The sequence below is a fragment of the Typopeltis vanoorti genome, chromosome 2 (assembly GCF_054136105.1).
Source record: "Typopeltis vanoorti isolate ZY-2024b chromosome 2, IOZ_Tvanoo_1.0, whole genome shotgun sequence".
Classification (NCBI taxonomy): domain Eukaryota; kingdom Metazoa; phylum Arthropoda; class Arachnida; order Uropygi; family Thelyphonidae; genus Typopeltis; species Typopeltis vanoorti.
Window position 1 is genome coordinate 138,625,835 of NC_143550.1, and position 22,326 is coordinate 138,648,160.

The 22,326-nt window shown below is 33.3% G+C and overlaps 1 protein-coding gene across 2 annotated transcripts in view; it reads left to right on the forward strand.

Annotated features, from left to right (window-relative positions):
* The window catches only part of LOC150109463 (frizzled-5-like), a 95,358-nt gene that overhangs the window by 57,141 nt on the left and 15,891 nt on the right, over nucleotides 1–22,326 (forward strand). Inside the window, exon 1 of one of the 2 annotated variants that reach the window (XM_090408436.1) lies at nucleotides 20,877–21,003. The exons of the other annotated variant lie outside the window; for it this stretch is intronic. The gene's annotated coding sequence lies outside the window, so the exon portion shown is untranslated. Of the gene's footprint in view, nucleotides 1–20,876; nucleotides 21,004–22,326 lie in introns of those variants that run through there. 2 annotated transcript variants of the gene reach the window in all.

Consider the following 22,326-nt stretch of genomic DNA (forward strand, 5'->3'; position numbering starts at 1 on the left):
CTCATGTCAGAGTTGTAGGACTCCGTAATTCCAAGGTGTCCGTAGGCTTCTATGACTACTACAGGTTTTAAAGCAGATGTGTTTATACATTAAATATGTATACACACGGTAAACATCGCTCCAAGAAGAAATGGGGAAATGCCAAAACGAATAAAGAAATGAAAAAAGTAAACAAACAAAACAAGAAAACAACACGAAATGATGTTCAAAAGAATAACACTGAAACAATAATTTTCAAAGTAGGTTCAAATGTTTTTTGTTTTTTTATTCACAAACTGATGACAATTTCTCCATTTTTGCTAATTTATCCTTCTTTTTTTTTAATTTTTCTATCTTATTTATCTCATTTTACTAATTTCACGGAATGCTTTACATCAATTTCGTTTCTTTTTTTTTCTTTTTAATTTGAGGTATTAATTTTTTTTTGACTTCCGAATTCTTCTTTTATTTTGACATATTTCGTCTTTTTTCTACTCGTTTTGGCCTCTTTCCTCAGTGTATATTTTAACGTTTAATCGTATTGTTTCTAAGGCTGCAATGTCCTTCAATGCCTGTACGAACATGGAATTTGTCCTCCGTACTCCCGAATACCTACAGGTATACGCACTCGTAATCCTCTTCCGTTTGTTTTGCTTTAAGTAGTCGCACGACTTTTTGAAAGCATTCTGCATTCCATATTTAACCGAAGTAAGTTCATAAAATAAGTACATGCCTTACCATGTATTTTATAGCTGATAATAATAAAAAAAAACAGACAAGAAAAAAGACCCAAAGACATTTTTACGCAAATAAAATCCTGTCTTCATCTGAATATTGTCTGAAATTTGTGTTTTATGCCTTTATGTTCGCAAAATATCCCACCTAAGGTAACTCACTCTTTATATTTTTATATTAAATGTACGGGAAATCCTCTTTTATTCATAATATTCCATAAATCGCTTTTATTTTGTAAATAAGTTTTCATAATGAAAAGAGGGACATAAAAAGAAGCCATGTTATTTTAGAAACACATAACTTCTTTTTTTTTTTTTTTGTTTTGTTTTATATATAATCCCTTAAGGGTAAATACATGATCATTATTTGAACTTCCTTTTCTAAACCCACTTCGCTTGTCCGATAAAGCATATCCGAGTTATTATTCATCCTTTTATTTGATATTTCATAGCCTGTATTTAAAAGAATGATACTTCTATAGTTTTCACAATGAGTTCTGTCCCATTTCTTAAAGAGAGAAAAATGACTTGGCCGTTAACCAACTATTTGGTTTTTGGCACTCTTCCAACATAAATTTAACAAGTTCAAAATTCTCCGTTTAAATTTTTGTCCTCCGTATTTAAATAGTTCATTCTAAATTATATCGATTTTTATTTACGTCTTGATCACCCTCATTCTTTATACTGAATGGGCTTTATACTTAAACTACCGTTTCTAGTTGAGTTTGAGGTTAGCGTGATAAAAGATAAATTAGTTGGTTCTCAATGCCGTTTAACACTCACTTGTTAGCCAATAAATGTAACGAGAATAGTGAAATAGCAGTGATAGATATACATCGATACATCGAAGTGCTTTTACATATTCTCTGCCACTTAATCATGGTGATCTAAGGCTAGTTAACCATTGATCACGAATATATTTTATTTTCAAACATGAAGCATCAAGCTAAAAAGAATGTGGGGAGGAGGGTAAGAAAATCTATTCCATTGCCGTGACGAACATGACGAAAATAAAACAAATAATTCTATTTATATTTATGTATTTATATTTATTTCGTTATCAATATCAATTGACGTATTTTTTTATTATTATTATTAAAGAGCATTAATTTTTTATTTTGGTGTATTAAGAAAAGATTGAAAAATTCTAACAAAATATTTAGAGTAATATTAAAAATTCAATACAGATTTCGAATTAATAAATATCTTCAATAAATCTAAGAATAAACTATGAAATAAATAATTCCGTGGTATTACACAACATAAACCACATATTCTACTTTTTTAGAGTTGTGTAGTTCAGGAAAAACAGTACATTGCAAGCAGCAGGCTAATTCACTTACCAAAGAGACGATATTTATAATTTGGAAGGCTTCTATTGAGTTTTTATATTTATTATAAATTCTTCCGAGTAATAATAATGATGAAACAGTAGCAATGTTTGCAAACAACCTCCCTTTTTATCTTTCTAAATAAAGAAAAAAAAAGCGATTTTTATTTCAAAGGAATTTGCATTTTGATAACAAATTCAAAATAGACAACCATCATTAAAAATGTATAAAAGCATAGCAATGAAAGAGGAATTTGCTACGTGCAAGCAATGTTGTCAATTACATGTTTACAGATTAAATAAATTACAAATGAAATTAAATGAATTAAAACAAATCTTTCGCTTAAAAAAAAGTATATTGTTTCTTGCATGAAAGTATAAATAAATACTTAAGGAAGAAGGGTTTTTTGGGGAAATTATTTATTTATTTATTTATTTTTGCTTGTTTTCATGAGCGACGCTTGAAAAAAGAAAAAAAAAAACGAACCGATTTTTCGGGTGTTGTAAGGCTGTGTATCAATCTGCTTTCAAACTGATACCTCCTGCATTTTTAAAAAAAAATTCCCTGCGCATGCTCACTGTTCAAGTCCATATGGGCAGCTTATAATTGAACATTGTTCATATTGTAACTACTTAGTTTATTAGCTCTATTTCTTAGGAATATTAATATATTGCGACGAACAGAAAAAGAAACAGAGTACTATATATACGTCGAATTTGTAAAGTATCCAATTTCAACATTACGGTAAATTCAATATTGAAAATAAATAAATAAATAAATTTATCATTCTCCCACTTGCATTCCAAACATAGTGTAGGCATTGATTCCACTTCAGCCTTCTTTACTGCATCGCAAGTATTTTCACAAAAGGTTCACGTTTGCGAAAGCAAAAGATTTACTATAATTTGTTCACGCTCACGGTCTTGCATAGAGCAGAGAACGAGGAGGGAGGTGGTAGGGGAGAAGCTCGAAAGAATAGTCCATCCATCTCTAGACCACTACAATAGAATACATCTGAAGTACATTAGATCGCCAGTCTGGATTCTGAATCGCCTACCCAGTGGCTCCAACAGACGGACGATCCCCACGTGTGTAGGGGGAATTCCACCGTCAGTACTTAAGGGGATAATTCTTCATCCCCCCAAGTGTGTGGAAGGAGACATTAGATGCGCCGTAGAGAAGGAAACAGTGTTTGGTTTAGTCTGCAGAACACACACACACACACACACACACACACACACACACACACGGCATACCTGCTCCATCAAAATTTATGGCGCTCAATGAGATTCTGTTTACATACGGGCTTCTGTTGCAGTTCGTGGGGTAGGCTTAAAGCATCTTACAGGTTCTCCAGTATCTCCTTGATAGAAAAGAATGTGACAAGGAGAGAACGCAACGTCACAGGTGTCCCCCTACACATGACAGATGTTAGAGTTACGATATGAAGGGTTCAGTTTTGTGGATTTTATTTGTAGGGAGTATCGTAAAAATCGATTTTTTTCTTCTTTAAATAAAAGTAAGATAGTCTTTATAAAAAATAAAAAAAAACTACACTTGTGTATTGATAGAAGTGTCTTACAGGGCACAATTGCTCGAACTTGCAATAGCTAGGAGATTATTGATGTTATTAAAGCAGTAGGGAAAAAATGTAATTATTAATATTAATATTAAATTATCCCTGACAGAATAAACAAAGTAAAATACACGCAATGTATTGTAACCAGTTTCTTAATTTACAATTTAGCTTAAAAAAATTATTATTTCAAAACAAATATTAAAACACTCACCGCAAAATGAAAAAATCAAAATAAAATCTGCTTTAAAAATTATTTAAATTTTAAGTTGAAAAAAATAAAATGGTGTATAAATATATTTTTATTTAATTCTAGAATTTAAAAAATTAATTAAAAAATCTTTTGAATATAAAACAAGTTTTAGTTGAATACTATAATTTTTGAGAATAATTATATATTAGTTGTTTTACTATTTTTAAAATTAATATTAGATAAGATGGAAAAAAAGTAAACTGGATATATCATGATGAGAGGTTTTGAACGATGACAAAAAAAAAAAAACCGGTATGTTAATAAATAAATAAATAAACATAATAAACTCAATTTTTCTCTATTTTTTAAATTCCGATATTCAAATTGTAATTTTATTATTATTGTTGTTGCTGTTGTTTCAATATCTTTGCGAGCAACATAGAATTTTCAGATATTTAGAAAAGAGACGTAATTTGTGTATGCAGTCAATTAGATTCAGTTTTAACAAAGTCATTCTATATTACGTCAGAAGGTGTTAAATAGAACCAGTACTGTATATAACAAGGAAAGGTGAAATTTTCACTTATTGACATAATTTTCAACACGCAGTTGGTAGTTGCAATTTTCATAATGGAAGTGTTTCGATACTTCAGATTCTGTATGCAACTGTTAGTGAGTGTAATAAGTCTCACTTTGGATGCTTCTGCCATGTTTTGTTTCTCAGGTACTTGTAGAGCTGGGACTTTCTATTATTTGGAACTTTATTTATTGTAAATTGACAATTGTAAATTTTTTTTTTTTTTTTCATCATCCTCACGAACCACGGGCTCACTGCCCATTGGTGTCCTCCTTCATTATCTTCTTTCACCTTTCTTTGTCCGGTGCACAGTGTCGCAGTTTCTGTACACCCATTCCACACCAGTCCTTTATGTCATCTATCCATTCTCTGTATGGTCTACCTCTTCTGTTTAAACCATCCAAAATACCAAACATAAATGTCTTTATCTTCAGGTCCTCACTCATTCTACAGATGTGCCCAAATAATTGCAGCTTCCGTTTTATAATCTTCTGCATTAGATTCTGTTTTGGTTGTATCTTCTGATAGAGCTCTTCATTGGTGATTTTCTGTACCCATCCTATTCTTAGAATCTTCCTGTAACAAGTTCTTTCAAATGCCAAAATTCTTTTTCTTGATTCCTTATTTATTACTCACGTTTCAGATCCGTACAGTACACCTCTGAAGATGCATGTTTCCAGTACTCTTAGTTTTGTTTGCAGACTGATCACTTTACTTTTCCAGATGTTATCCATGGCCTTCAGATTTGTTCTTCCCTTTGCAATCCTGATCTTTATTTCTTTTTTACAGTCCAAGTCATATGTCAGATTACTTCCCAAATATGTAAATTGTTCTACATTTTCTATATCAGTTCCATCCACTTGGATCTTTTGTTTTATGTTCTTCTCACCAAATACCATTGTCTTTGTTTTTTCCAAGTTCATAACAAGTCCAAATCTCTTCCCTTCCTCATTTAACAGTTTCAGTGTTTTTTGTAGTTCTCTTTCGTCTTCTTCAATAATAACAATGTCATCTGCAAATCTCAGATTGTTAATTCTCATTCCGTGTACAGATATTCCTTTGGCATCTTCCTTCAATTTGTCCTTTGTTCTTTCCAAAATGTGCGATGAAAATGCTTGGTGATATTGGGTCTTCCTGTCTAGTACCTCTGCTTGTTTTAAACCACTTCCCCAAATCATCACCTATTTTAACTGCTGCAACTGCATTCTGATAAGCATATTTTAATATAACTATTAGTTTTTTTATCAATTCCATAGGATTCCAGAACTGCTAATATCACTTTCTGGTCAATACTGTCAAATGCTTTCTGAAAATCAACAAAGCAAGTATATATGTTTTTGTTTTTTCTCCTAGCTTTCTCTGCTATTAACCTCATTGTCAAAATCTGTTGAATTGTAGTCCTATCCTTCCTAAATCCTGCTTGCTCGTCAGCAAGGTATGCTTCCAATTGTGTTCTCAATCTTTCTGTCAATATGATCATCATCATTTTACCAAGGTGACCTATCAAGGCAATTGTTCTATAATTCTTACATTCTAGCTTATTTCTTTTCTTGTATAATGTTACTAATATTGATTTCACCCACTCCTCTGGCATTTTCCCTTCTTTCCATACCATATTACATAGTTGGTGCATTTCGGTAACCATACTTTCGCCAACATATTTAATCATTTCTCCAGTAATGTTATTACCAGGACTCTTGTTGTGTTTTAGCCGTCCTATTGCTTTTTCTACCTCTCCTCTTAAAATGTCCATATCATGCTCATTACCTGGTGGTGATATCTGCTTCAATTCTTCAGTCAGTTTCCCAACGCTATCTGAATCTAGTTTTTCATTTTAAATGCTTCTGCCATGTTTTGTTTCTCAGGTTCAGGTACTTGTAGAGCTGGGGATAAGCTTTCTATTATTTGGAACTTTGTTTATTGTAAATTGACAATTGTAAAATTCGTTTTTTTTTTTTTTTTTTTTTTTGCAAGTGAATAATTTTTTTGTGTTTTTCTTTTTTTAATATTATTATTCAAATGTTTCGTTAATTTATAAGCTATATTTTGATATGTCCATGTAAAATATTTCAATATTACTAATAAATCTGTCTCAAGAATCTTGGTGAGCTTTCTTTATTTTATTTTATTATTTTTTTTTTGTGTGTGCAGTATTTCGATCTTTACTCTTTCGTTGCTAAAAGCGTATATCTTAATTCTGATTTTCAAGGAATCTTTATAGCTGAACCACAACTTGCTCTTTTATTCTACTCCACACTGCTCTATAAACTTCCATTTCCACAGTTTTCTGCAATTTTCTCTTAATTCCACTTATTAATTCTATTTTTATCTTTTTATTGTATGTTGACTAATATTCCAAGTGGCAGCATCGTATCTTATCCCAAATCATTTGCCTTTATTCCTGCTATAGTTGTTTTCTTTAGATACTTCTAAGTATGTTTACATTTTTCCAAGTGGTTACCAGCTTTTTGCTCAACCCCCACCTGGAGGACCAAGCTATCTCTCGTAGTTTAGATTCTTTCCCTTGACCTGTCCGTTTATAAGTGGTCCAACCGGTAGCTATGCTACCGTCAGCATAAGTTCTCACGGGCATTGGTATTCGCATACCAAGATGGAGAAACAAACGAGAATTTAGCTGTTGATTTCAAAAATCAAAGAGACGTCTAAAAAAAAATTAACTAAAATAGAAAAAAATGAATAAAAATTACATTGGGAAAGTGACAAAATGGAGAAAAAAATTCGCATAAAATACGATAAATATAATATAGCACAGAAATACGTACATAAAAACATAGTAAAAAGGCTATAATAAAATAATTTGTGAGTTCAACAAATCTTCATCATCGGCCTGTAGAGTAAGACAGGCTGAGAGTCAGCAGATAGTAGGAGAGGAAATAAAGATAGAGTGCATAGTGGTAGAGTAGGTGAAAGAGGCCTCAGTTGACCTGTTTTAGCTGTTTGCCCCCAGGGATGTTTCTAAAACGGTCGTTGATTTTTCACTTTACAAAAAAGGAAAAATCCTAAAAAGGAAACATGTAACAAAACAAAAACAAAAAAAGAAGTACACAGAAAAGCAAGAATTGAAAGTTAAACTTAGAGGTGGAGGAAGGATCTGGCCCGAGTGATGCAGCTCACAAGGAACTGCACCGCCTCGCTGTAAGCCTTCGCCGCTCGGGTTCTCAGGTCCTCCCCCACCTGTGATAGCTGAAACCAGTGAGGCTGTGTACAGAAACCCCACAAGGTGGTTACTGTGTCTTTCTTTTGTTGTGGGCAGTTATTATTCTTTTGGCCACCTCACTTCCCTTGGCCATGTCTAGTTTGCAGAGAGCTATGAAGAACGCCGAAGCTGCCTCCTCGTCTAAATCCTGGGCTACCTCTACCTGCACAGGGGTGACTTTGCTGATGTCATCAACGAAAATGTCACCCCATTTTGCGCTGACGATGTCAGATCCATGTTCCCCTGTGAGGAGGAGTTCAGGTTCTCCTGTTTTTTTCATTGCTTCTTTGAATTTTTCCGCCATCCCTGGGATACCTCTGATGAGATGGCTGAGAGTCTTCCCTGCTTTCGCGTGAGGGACTTCTGGGTGGGCGGTCTCAGATACTTTTGCTGTTTTGGGCGTTACCAACTCTTCTTCCTGTGGGCTTAATGGCCGTTTGGAGGTGTTGGTGTTCACCTCCATCTTTCCTTCTTCCCTATCTATATCTGTATTAGTATCTATATTGGTATTGATGGTTTCAGTAACGACTGTTTCTTCTTGTTGGATTTTACTGCTTGTGGAAGTTTTTTCCCCTTACGGTTTTTCTTAGACGTGGAGGTATGGATTTCTGTTATATCAGGAGCAGCCTCGAAAGGAGGAGAAGCTTCCTGTGCTGTGTCATTTCTATTGCTTAGTGAAGTTGCTGGCGTGATCGCACCACCCATCCTCTCAGCAAGGGTTCTGGATGGGCATGTGTCCACTTTGTGGTCAATGCCCCCACATTTCAGGCAAGCTGACTCACAGTTTTCTTGGTTGTGGCCTGCTTTGAGGCAGTTTTTACATTTCACTCTAGGACAGTCCGCCCCAAGGTGAGTGAAGGCACCACATCTAAAACATTGTTTTTTTACAGCAGGGTAGTTTATCGTTACTCTGGCGGATCCAATAATAATGAAGTTGGGAACGGGTGTTTTCATCTCGGGAGAGATATGGACTTCACCCGACTTCCATTTGGGGTTTTCTGCGTCATTTAGGACTTCCACCTTGTGTACAACGCCCCATTTCTCGAATATTTCGTGGATGATCTTTACATCGGTTTCAATATATTCTAAAGGGAATCTGGAGATTCTAAGTAGTTTGGTAATGCTCCCTACCAAAAATGGAACTATTGTTTTTCCATTACATTGTTTTTCCATTACACTCGAATCCTGCAAGTAGTTTGTCTCTTGTTTGTTCACTCCTTACTACTACTTGGAAGCGGCCACCACCAAAGGGAGTAAAACCAAAAATCTGCTCAGCGCCGACGCTTTCGATGAGGGCTTTGGCCAAACATCGAGGTCGTAGATCAGCTTCAACTTCGATTCCAAGGGAATAATATAAAATTATTATCAAAAAAGAAAATGGATAATTTCGTCACTAACACATGTTGATGTGGATGTTATATTTTACATATATAAATGAAATAGTGGTGTACAGAAATTTATATAAGACATTTTTTTTATTTTAAGGGGCCAAGAAGCAATGATTTGTGATAAGGCTTGTTTTCTCGGTTTTATTGCACGATTCTTTTAGATAAAAAGTTCTTTGACTCGAGTAGAAGAGAATAAATTGATCAATAAATCATCGTTGATGTCATTACACTATTCTTACACCGCGAAGGAATATTTTGGCTTCGGAGTTTGTAGACAAATTGTTTTAATAAGAGTGGATGGGAGAGAATGATAGTTCAAGTGATTCTCCAAGCAGGATAACAACTGCATACGTGATCTACTCTGCACTTAATCATCCGACCAGACTGTTAATATGGGCTTCGAATGTAGCTTTTTGAAGTATCGCTAATGCATCAAGTGTTTATGGAACGGACTTAGTTATCAATCCAATGGGGTTTCATTAAAGAAGAAGGAAAAAAAGTCTTAGAGATACTAAGAAAACTTAATCGGGTTTCTTTCTTGAAGATCCATGGAGTCAATCACGCTTTCAGCTGTTGGGAATTGATTGCTAAAACCAAATTAAAGTTGGAAGATAACTCCAAGGGTTGATCAATATGATCCAACGTTCAATTAAACTCTCCCATCCCTTGATCGATCTGCACTCATTTTGGCAATCTGTCACTTTCCTACTTAATTGAATTTGATTTCTCGATTCAATAACTTACCTACAGATGCCGTGCGCCAACATACGCTGGAATAGAAGCAACTGCTACTGTAATCTTCTGAAAGCAGGTTTCACTCGGTGGATCAATAATTGCGTAACAGTTTCTTTCTTTCTTTCTTTCTTTCGAACGAATTGTTGATTTAGAGCCATACACTGCAATCAAATTTGCAATGCTTACTAATGTTATGTTATTCTCTACAGATATAAAAAAAAAAAAAACCAGCTAATCGCTAAATTTTAAAACAAAGTCTAAAGAATTATTTTATTATAAATAAAATAAAGAAATTGAGAATATTATGGATCCAATCATATTTTATAGTCAAATATGAGAAAAACGTTTAAAATTTACCAGATTTTAATAGAATATAACCTGCGCCATTGGAATTGTCTTGTTTTACACCTAAACAAGAACTTTGCCCAGGAACCCGTATGTTTGCTGGTTTCCTTGTTTTGCACTACTTAAAAGTAATGCAAAACAAGGCAACTCCAATGAAGCAGGTTATATTCTCATAAGCTCTCTGGTCAATTTCGAAATTTAAATTTATATATAAAATATGGCTATAAAATATCGTTGGATCCATAACATCCTTCATTCTGATAACTGACATTTAAATAGAGATCTAAATGTGCGTTATAAACCTAACTTTAATATCGTTAAATAACCTTAAATGTTTTAAGCGCGATTTTGTCTTTTTTTTTTTTTTTTCTCTCTTGGCAAAAAAAGAAAATTCTCTCCTTACCTTTGATGACGCTCATTTTAATAATCATAGCTAGATGTCTTCCATTCATTGATTAATTTATCCATCTTTCATCTGCGCAGCCTATCTCCATTTAGACATTTTAACAGTACTTCGAAGATACCCTCTATTCCATTCAACTCTGTCATTTCTAATAATTCTATTCCTTTCTTTGTTAAGTTAGAGCTTGGGATTTATCATCGCATTCAGATGACAATGTAATTCCTTATAGTAGTCCTTATAAGGACTGGCTTAAAGGGGCAAAGCAAGGATGCTTTTCATCTTCCCCTTTATCTGTAGAGGACAGTGTAGGAATAAGATGTTATTGAGCTATTAAAGCTCTGATCATGGCAGGAGGGTAACAGCAATAGCCCTTCATTGGCTACAGCATTGCCATCCATTACCCTCCAAGGGTATTAATTAATCACCGCATCTCACGGTCGATTTATTTCATATGGTGTAAGAAAATGTTTAAAATAATTTCACTAAAAATAAAAGATTAAAATTAATTACCAAATTATTCTTAGTTATCATTTTAAATTCTTATTCTTTTTTAATAAATTTATTAAAATTATTCCGTACCACTTAGAACATACTGTATTTTATCCAGGATAAATGAGTTCGGTAGCTGATGTATATGTCTGGCTGTTTATTATTTTATTTATTTTTATTTATATTTTCCTCTGTTAGCAAGGTATAAAACATACATATTTAGAAGTAGAATTGTCATGTAAATTACCTCAGTGGCATCAATATTTTGGATCTAGACATACGAAATCGTGCAAAATTTGCTTTTAGTACATCTAACGATTCCTATCTGTAGCACACCAGACACAAATACGCATTCATCTTTATGCATGAGTGTATTTGTATTAATATTATTAAAAACATAATTGCTATGAAAAAAATAGTGGTAATTTTGGAAAAAATCATATAATATTCACTAGCACTAACAGATATTTCAGAATAATTTTAGCATTTTAGGCTTAAGTATGGGGTACAGGGATAGAGGCAACGAATCAACCCGCATATTTAGACAGAAGCAAATTCTCTCTTTGTCCGAAACATTATACAAAGTAAACACAGCTAATTTACTCCGTACTAACTCCGTCGCTTGTCCGTAACTATCCCTTTAAAAAGAACACTGGCGTTCATTGTGAAGGGTGTCGAGGGAGGAGAAAATTCTTTGTTAACAGGAAGAGGGACTATTGCACACGTCAAACTGTGTTGCCTGGACCAGGAGGGAGAAATGCTGCCCATTTATACAGCTGCATGAGAGTTTTATCTCAAGTAGACATCACTATGACAACTGTCCAACTATAACAACAGCCCTCCTTAAAGGGAAGTGGGGGGTTTTACGTTTGATGGACGGGAACCATTGCTTATCAGTTGTGAAGCAGATCTTCCTCCATTCCCCATTTGTTTACCCCTACTGCTACCGTGAGGGGTGGGAGTAGGGGAAGATAAGGTTCCATTAAGGACAAACAGGAGTCTTGATAAGGTCCTGGTGAACACCGTGCACTCAGGTGTTTGACAAAATAGAATTCCTTTCGCTTGTTCCAAAAAAAAAAAAAAAAAAAAAAATCGTTGCAAATTTTGTTTTTATTTCTTTCCAAGAAGGAAGTTGATTATCCTGCAATATTTATAATATTTGAATTCTTCTTGTTATTAATTCTAATAAACTTTATGAATTCGAAAATTAAATGAATATTAATCCTGAATTTCTGATGTTTTATTATTATTATTGTTATTATTATTTCAGTTTATTCTTTAATCGACTATTTGTCTACTTCAGAAAAAAGAGTCAGTGTGATAGTCTAATTTTTTTAAAAATAAATACTGAAAAAAAAAAGCAATGTTCATCGAATATGCAATAATTAGTAGACGTTTGCCATGAGTTGTCTCTTATGAGGCACATTACGTTACCTGCACATTTTCGACTGAAAGTCATAAATTTTGTTACGACTTACTTTAAATGCATGGAGTATAATAACAATTTCCAATCAAGCTTATTATTTAATTCAGATCGAAGAACTCCAAAAAATTCGTATCCGATATAAAAACTTGACAAATCAGACTAACGAAAGCGATCAGTATTTAACTTTACGATGCCAAGCAACTTTGTAGCTAAAGCATATTTCACCATTCTTTTCGCAAAGCAATTTAGTTGTAATATCGTGCGATTATTTTTACAAAGGTAAGTAGGATAGTGGAAGAAGAATGGTAAAACATCAAATTTATATTAGAAAATGCGGCAAGAGAGAGTTTGGGAACAAAAAGAAAATGGATAAGACAGTGGGACGAAGAGATCAAACAGATAATTGAAGAAAAAAAAAAAGATAGCATATAAACAATGGCTAAATTTAAAGAAAGATGAATCAATCATTGAATATAAAGGAAAAGAGCAATAGCAAAGAAAGCAGGTAGAAGAAAAATAGAGAAACATATGAAAATTTTATAGCAAAATTAGAACGGGACTGTACATTAAAAAAGACCTAAAACATATAGAATCCTCAAACAAATGAATAACGATTTAAAAGAAAGAACAAAAATCGATATGATCGAACTAGAAACTTGGCAGAAGTATTTCCAGAAGTTATGGCACGATAACTCCTTGATACAAGAATTCCCCTTGAAATACAACATCAGTAATATAGATGAATTTACATACGAAGGACTACAAAACACTCTCAAACAAAGCAGAACAGGCAAGTCACCAGGTGAAGATAATATAAACACAGAACGTATTAAATTTGCAGGTAAATAATTTAATACCAGATTTCTAAAACTTATAAACCAAATATACAAAGAGGGAAAATCTCCAAAAAGCTGAGATAGAGCTCTAGTGATTCCAATTTCCAAAAAAGGTTTAAAAACAGATTGCAATAACTATCGTGGCATCAGCCTCCTCAATACAGGATACAAAATCGATGCAAAAATGTTGACAAACAAATTAATATTCTATATAGAATCACAGTTAGGAGAAGAACAGAACGGATTCCGTAAGGGAAGATCATGTATAGAGTCAGCTTTTATTTTAAAAATAATTATAGAAAAAACATAGAGAATACAATATTGAAACACACATAGCTTTCATTGATTATATAAACGCGTTTGACAAAATTCTGAGAATAAACTATGGGAAACTCTAATGGAATATCACATTCCAAACCAACTATACAATGCTCTATTGAACATATACCATAATAATGAAATCGCAATAAAGCAAAATGATACCAAATCTACTTGGAAACCAATAAATAGAGGAGTCCGTCAAGGCTATCCTTTATCACCCATATTATTTAACATATATATCGACAATATTATCAAAAAATGGAGAGAAGTAAATACATGTGGCTTCCAAATTGATCGACATACAAAAATAGACACGCTACTCTTTGCTGATGATCAGATCATCTTTGGAAAGACTGAAGACGAACTTCAGAAATCGATCTATGATTTGAATAATATAGAATAATATGGCCTGGAAATATCAACGGAGAAAACTAAAGTCATGTCTCTTCACGGAGATAACCCTGTCAGAAGTAAAATAGTAATAAATAATAAAATAATTGAGCAAGTTAATAATTTCAAATACCTAGGCTGTAAACTATCTTACATAAATGAAATAGATATTGATTTTAAGATGACAAACTTTATAAAAACTACTGAAGTAATTAACAGAACTTTTAAACCCAACTACGTACAGAAACACGCAAGACTCAGTCTATAGCCAAACCTACACTATTATATGGAAGTGAGATCTGGATCTTTGGATAAAGATATATACAGAGAATTCAGACAGCAGAAATGAAATTCCTCAGGAAAACAGAAAAACTCACCCTATTAGATGAAAAAAGAAACAGCGAAATAATTAAAAACCTTAAAATCAATTCCATAACAGACTCAATGATTAAATATATGAAAAAGTGGCTAGAACATATAGCAAGAATGCAGAGAGAAAGATTGCCAAAAAAGATTTCAACATATAAGTCTAGAAGAACAAGGAATAGGGGACGACCAGGGAGAAGATGGACTGAGTCCGGAACGGGCCACTTGGCCTAGAACTTAGATAATAATAAGAAGAAGCTATTTTATTTATAAATGTTTATATATTTTATATGAAAAAAAACTTTTAATTTGATATTTAGTTGTTTTCATTGAATTAAATCGAAACATGAAATTGCTGCAGTTTTATCGCCTCGTTTACGTAGGATTTCTTAGTTTTATTCGTTAATGCAAAGAATTAAATGCAGTCATTTAATTTATATTCATTTAATAAATGAACCGAAGACAATGTTTGCATTTATTTATAATCTTACTACTTGCTATGTCTTTCTCCCTTACCGAGTTTTGTATATGTAGCTTACTATCTAGACAATATCTGTCTATCTTTAAATCCGGATTACGGTACACATCAGGGTTCCGCAGTAGTGGGAAAGCCTGCAGTGAGATAATTGCTTTTGGAGGACAGCGATAAACTAATAATAAGCACATCCCCTGTGGTTTGACTGGTATTTGTACTCCTGTTTATTTTATCTATCCGAGGATGTGTCTGTTAATATTCGGTCGTATACGAATTTATATATGAAAATTTCGACTACTTTTTGTCCCAGATCTCTAAACGGTAGTTTCCGAAGCTTTCCGTGTACTAATACTTGTGCTTTTGTCCGGTATTATTATATTATAAAGTAAAGAACGAAAATGTAGGATTGAGAAAGAATATTTTCTTTTGAAAAAAGGCTTTGTGTGTTCAACATATGAGTTTAATCAAATCCAATACGATAATTAATATTTATAGACAAATAAGTAAGAACAAATATTTGAGTTTTCTTCCGTGTAATACTATTATTAAATAAAAGTTATGTTTCGACACTAATTAGACATGGAAGACATTATTAAACCCTGGTTAACAAAGTTAATCAGGGCATATATCGTATCAAATAAATGCAGCAAGGTGACTCAGGAATACCTTGAATTATTTTTATTTGTTATAGTCTAATATACAGTATTTTTTTAAATTAATTAATTTATTTTTTCTTTGGAAGAAACAGAACATCGTTGTTCTGTCTCCTCCAGCAGCAAGACACTTTCGATGAGCTAGTTAAGAACTCTTGTTGGGGGTCTTAGCAAGGCTTCAATAATCTCAGTCGATACGGTAGCTACTCTATTGAATATAACATAGTCATCTAACACAAATTACAGCCTTGATTGTTGATTAGTTGAAATCAACATGAAATGATGTACAACCTCACCATTCTCATTTATTAAATTCTACTCTATTTTCGGTTTTGTTCTTTGCATTTGTACATCCTGCGCAACGGAATTTATATTCTGCGATTTTTCTTCGGTGGTTGATTTTTCTATTTTTAATTCATGCGATACGTTGTAAAGCATCTTTTATTTCTTTAGTATAAAGCATGCAATAATAATAATAATAATAATAATAATAATAATAATAATAATAATAATAATAATAATAATAATAAACAGCGAATGGAATAGAGACACAGTGTGGTGATATAAGTTTTTTTTCCTCTTTTTTTCCCCTACATCATTTAAAGATGCCATGTTTGTTCCAGTGTGCACTGTAAGTATGAATTATAGCAGTTATTTAACTGGCATAATTTTTTTCCCCCTTTCAAGAATCGGCTGTAAATTCTCATAAATTATATACACTGTTTAAATGCAAATGATTGCGATTTGTCTAAAATGATAGTATGAAAGAAACTTAATTTTTATTGTTTGAAGAAAATTATATCTTTTCACGTGTTTACTGGTTTACACAGAAAGCATTCTTCAAAAAATTATCCCCCACCCCGTCTGTGAACTCTCGCTATAATGGATTTTTCCTTAAAACAGACGTGCTTTGTTTTGAGACCAACGACTTGTAAACTGTTTTTATTCTTCAGTAAATGAAAGCAATGCTGCATTTCATTTGGCGTCGTATTTATATCATTCAATGAATCCTAGTGATATTTCTAGTCTAATTAGAGACGAAAAATGTGTGTTTTTTTTCTTTAAACAAAAATAAATAAATAAATATTGATATTGCGCGGGAAAAAAATCCATTTAGTTTTTTTTTTTTTTTGCTCAAATCTGGTGATTATTGTCTTCGTGGAGGTTCTCATGCATGTGTTAACAAACGTAAACAGTATAGTCTTACATATCGATTTACATTTGAGGTAGTGGTAGATGAAAGTCCGTCATCGAACGAGACGTCACTTGTTAGGGAAGAGACTTGGGTTCAAATCCCATTTACAATGGGAAGAACTCTGTTAGGCTCATTTTGAAGAATACCTAAATTAAATTAAATTAAAGGAAGAGTTTTCTTTCCTGAGTATAAAATAATATAATATAATATAATAAACAACCCAGTTAGTAAATATACACATGCATACACAACAGTTATATAATAGTGACAATATATACATAACAGTTATATACTCGCATTTCCGATGCCATGAATTATATGAAGAAATCTCATCTTCATAAAAAAAAGGTGTATTAATTTATATATTTTGTTTAATTAATAAACTAGCTTTTAAAAACATATTAAGCAAATAATATCAGTAGTTTCATTTTTTCACTTTTTTTATAATTGAAAAGAATATTTGGAGCGTTAAATTGGATGTAAATGCAGTATATTTGGAGTTTGTGAAAAGCTTCTTACTCAGCTGCAGGTTCCGTTTATGAGTCAAGAGACTCATAAACGGAACTTACCGTTGCCATGGAAACAGTACGTCAGCTCAGTTTTATAAACAAAACTTTTCTTTTTAAGTATAAAAGTGTGCCACTAATTTATCTATTACTTATTAACATAGATAAAAATATTAGCAGTTTAAAATGTGATTATAAATTGAATTTTAAAAATTAATTTCTTTTATCCAAATTCAGATTTTGTTAGTTAAATTTCTGACTGCAATTTCAAAATTATATAAAATGCGCCATATGGATAACCCAAAAAAAGCAAAAGTTCATCCGGGTTACAAACTATGTAATGATACAAATGTTAGCACATTTCAATTTCAGAGATGCGCTCCTGACCAATCACGCATGTATGAAGCAATCTCGCTAAGTAATCTCCAGTATATTATATTAAAAAATCCATCTTATATTCTTTTTCTGTAGATATTTAAAATAAATCCAACAACTTTATTTTGGAATTAATTCATACAAGTAAATGTGATTTTTAAGCACGAGAATACAGGAGACTTGAGAAGGTTGATCAGCCATGAGGGAAAAAAAAACAGTAACTGCAAATGTGGATGTCATCAATAGCCTAGTCCATTCCATATCCTCGGAGCAGAACTAAAGAATCGAAGCTCATTTAAACTGCCTTCGACGCTACCAGCCAAACTCATCAACACGTCTGGGCACTGTCATTTTTCTCCAATGTCTTTTCCACAGAATAAGCTAACGCATGCACTCAAGGCTCAGCTCTATCCGGTGTGGCATACAAAGCATAGTTGGGTCGTCGGTGACATTTCTTTTGTAAACCTTGTTTTCAGACATTTTCTTTCTTTCTCCTTCTCTTTTTTGATTTCCGTGTCTTTGTTTCCGAGTTTCTTATTGACTTTTCAAAGAGGAAGACATGATTTCTAAGTATGTCAAAGGTTTACGCGTATTATTTGACTTCTGTCATTATAAACTAGCACCATAAACATAGGCACTCAGAATAACTATTTATTAGAAACAGTCACACATTGTTGCTTGTCACTACTTATCTTTTAATGTGTGGCATTCTTTATGTCCTTATAATAAGGATAAAATGCACTGCACGAGTTTTATAGCTTTTTTTTTTTTTTAAGTAGAGACTTTTTTTTTATTCCACTGTCGTACAAGTGCTGATGTTGGTCAGCTGCCAGACAACCCAACATAAATTACTGTAAGGGTTATCGGATTAGAGTAGTGTCAATGTGCTCAGATTACTGTTAAACCGATCGTAGAGTGTCCGTACAAACTTCAGACCACTTCGTCGACATTTATCCCGTATCCACTTTCTAAGCCTTACATGCGACATCTCCATATATCTTGCGGAGGTGAGTTATAATGTCTTACACGAGTTTCAATTTCTCTTACAAAGAGGTCCCTACATAGATTCCGTTGATGTACCAGAAACCCCCCTCCTCTTGATTTAAGGATTCACCTTTAACATTGCATGCTACGGAAAAAAGTTGGATAATCTGTGTGAAATCGTGCTGTCTCGTAAACTATATTGTGTTTATGATCTTTTTTTTTTTTCTTGCACCACTTTCAGTCAAAAATGTTAAAACTGAGTTTAAAATTAAAACTAAAATATGAATAGCAGACAGATCACCAGTTTGATGACCAACATACCGTAGGCTCACATCCCCCTATGGCATGGATCTTTATTAATACGGTAGATGTGAGACAATCTATATTTATTGAAGGTCTGAATTGGCAAGAAAAAAGTTTGATGTTGGGTTTCTTTGGTCTCTAGAGCAGGGTTTACGGATTAACTAATCCTTTAACCCATGGTTGGCTAAGAGGATAGGATCGTGTGTGGTATTCGCATAAAAAAAGAGAAAGGAATGAGAGAGAGAGAGAATATACTTGCCTCATGGCCTTAGTCCTTCGGCGTGATCCTGAATAACCATACTGCCTTATTTGGAAATCGTAAATGAACTAATGGATTCTGCCTGCATTTAACAGTTTCTGAACTTTTTAAGTGGGCTTAAGATTTTTTAAATATGTTAATTTGCTGTCTCCAATTCGATAAATTCACAATTTTCTGAAAAAATTGTTTCCAGAGAAAAACACTTTGGCATGGTAGGTTTTTCTTTATTTATTTTTTAATCAAATAAAGTACAAACATTATTAAAATGAAGAATATTATAGATCCAGCCATATTTTATAGCAAAATATAGAAAACTGCTTAAAAAGTGTTTCGAAAAAATACGAGAATATAATCTTCTTGATCGGAGTTGCTTTGACATACAATACTTAAATAACAATTAGCTCTATCCAGGAACCCGTATGTTCGCTTTCTTCAGTGCTTCTGGCAAGACAGCTGTTTCGAAATTTTCAAAACCCTTCTTAATTTTTTTTATATACATATTTGGCTATAAAATATAGCTGGATCTATAATATCCTCCATTTTATTATCTTAATTATGCCCAATTGAGGAGTTGGGCTATACTCTTCAGTTATATAAACATTATACTATGAATTCGGTTGCCAAAATATAATTTCTTTGAGAAAATTTAACAAAATATATAATAACAAACAAAAGACAGTTGCATATGGCAAAGATATCAAAATCCGACATTAATGAAAGGAGAATAAAAAGGCCACCGATCTCTAACAATAGTAATAAATCCGCATTTAAAGACAAGAGCCAAAACTGTTTATCAAAAATGAAAGAAAGATGGCGCTGCTTTTCCGAATACTTAACCAACCAAACAATAAGATTTTCAGTACATAAACGGATAATCTAACCTAGCACGTTTAACAAGCACACCTGTCACTTCTTGAACCATCAATGATGAGGATGTGGTATGAATAAGGTAGCCCCCCCATGTGTATTCACCACAAAAACTTGATGGACTGGCAAGAAAGTAGAACAGCCGGAGGCCGATAAGGCAAACAATACATAGATTTACATTGCTACGCGACCATGTCTAAGATTCAATTAGGGAAGGCGGATCCCCTTATTATACCAATAGAAAAGGGTTTTCGCGCTTGGCAAACTGCCAAGAAATGCTTCTACGGTACGTTGGTAAACATCCCCACGAAAAGAGTAGGGGGAGAGAGGGTGGGTGAAGATTTTAAGCAATGGTGACTGTTCCAGGTGGGGCAGCGGGGAGAGACAAGAAGCTACGCACCCCCTGGTGGTATTGGCACTAGTTCACCCCGCTTCAGTTGGCCTATTGTGCGTTCGCTGGGCTTCACACTGGGCAGGCGAGAATGCCCCTTTTATGGTTGTCAGTGAAGAGCCAGTGGCAATTGGTTAAATCAACAAAAGATTTTTCTGGGGGCCTACACCGTTTGACAAGCTTGACAGTTCTATTTTGGTCCCCTCACTCGTACCAACATTCTTCCCCCCCCTACCCCACCCCTTCAAGGAGTTGAAACTCTTCATGACAATTGGGCACTGGTCCTAACCTCTCCATCGCAACCAAAGGTGTCGAAACGTATCCTAGTGCCCAGAAGTTGAATCTATTTCTGGCTTTACGGAAAATACAATTTATTTCCACTCCTTATCCTTTCTCTCTCATCTCTTTCTCATCCCCCCCCTCACTCTCTTAGCTTCCCTGTCGTCACATGACCGCTTAGACTCTCTTTTCTCGCTATCCATGCAGTAACGACGTCAGTTGGGTGTTCTCGAGGTAATGTTCAGTGTGTGCGTGCGTTCGCTCCAGTTGGCCTGTGTTATAACGGAGATGAGTTTGCTTTGGTTGGTGGTTGCATGATTATCAGTGTTGGATTGTAACGTATTAATATCGGCGTCTGTTGCTGGAGGTGTCTTTCTCTCTCTTCGTCATCTTAATGCAATATCTTTCAGGTAAGCTTTGGGATGCTATTTGCTAATGAATTTGTGAATGGAAATACGAAACAGGTAGCGGTTGGCGATGGCTAGCGGTATTACGTCTGCATGCGGCATTATTGAACAGTCGTATTAACATTGCTTCCAACTTGGTAGTAGAAAGACATTCATTCTCATTTATTTTAAATAACAAAATTGATAGGAATAAATTCTCTTCCAGTTTAAATGTTCTTAAATAGCGTTGCGACGGTTAAAAGTTAAATTCCCACAATACTGTTAAAAGTAAAATTCTGATTCCGTCAGTTAGTTCATCGGGAAAATAAAGAATACGAAAATGTTAATAAAAATTCTTTGTTAGAAAGTACAAAATTATTTTCTAGGTAAATATTTTTTTAGAAATTACGAAATTTTCTTACAAATTGCAAATTTTCTTATGTACAACCAAAAAATTTTCATTATTTATATTAAACATCTACATACAAAATTTTTAATGGTGTATTTACATATTAATTTATTGTTTAGGTATTTTGCATCATATTTACATAATCATCAATTATTCTAATAGTTTTCATAGTTTTCATTAAAATATTAGATTTAGATATTAAAAATCTGAGAACACTATAGTACTAGATAGTACACATCATGTAAGAGGATTATGATATTTTTTTAAAGGAATCAGCACCATATCTCTTTTAAAAACTCAATCTTGTGTAGCTTGTTATGAAATAGAACTGATATCAAGATGCTCTACATGACATCCCTATTGTTAATCAGGAATAGTCATCTTTTCACACCCTAAAAAATGAACTTATTCTTGCAGCCTAAATTTATGCTTATTTTATTTAAAAATATCTTGTTGACTTTGTACTACTTGTTATTTCAAACAGCTTTTTTTATTTATGCTTTTTTTTTCAGTATTAGAAGCAGCTAATTTTCAAAAAAGTTAGCTTGTGTATTGGTTTTGTCCTTTGTCCTTAAAAATTGAACTCTTCAAACTGTTGACCACCCCCCCTTTGTTAACCGCAGACTGTACATAAATCGTTTTATTTCCCTCGTAGGGAAGAGAAGAGTGGAAATTGTATTTCTAGGTCTCTGAAAAGCTACAGTATGCCAAATATTGCTGCTCTTACCCCCCTTATTATTACGTGCTAAGTGAAAAAATTACTAACCAAAAAAAAAATAATTTGCTCTCAAGAACAAGTTTGCCTTTCTTTTTTTATATAATGAATTTATTCATATATTTATTAAGTGTCTTTACTAAAATATATATTTTTATAGAATATTTAAAAAAAAATTAAAATTTCTTTAGCAGTTTTAATAACTGTTTTGAGTATAAATATT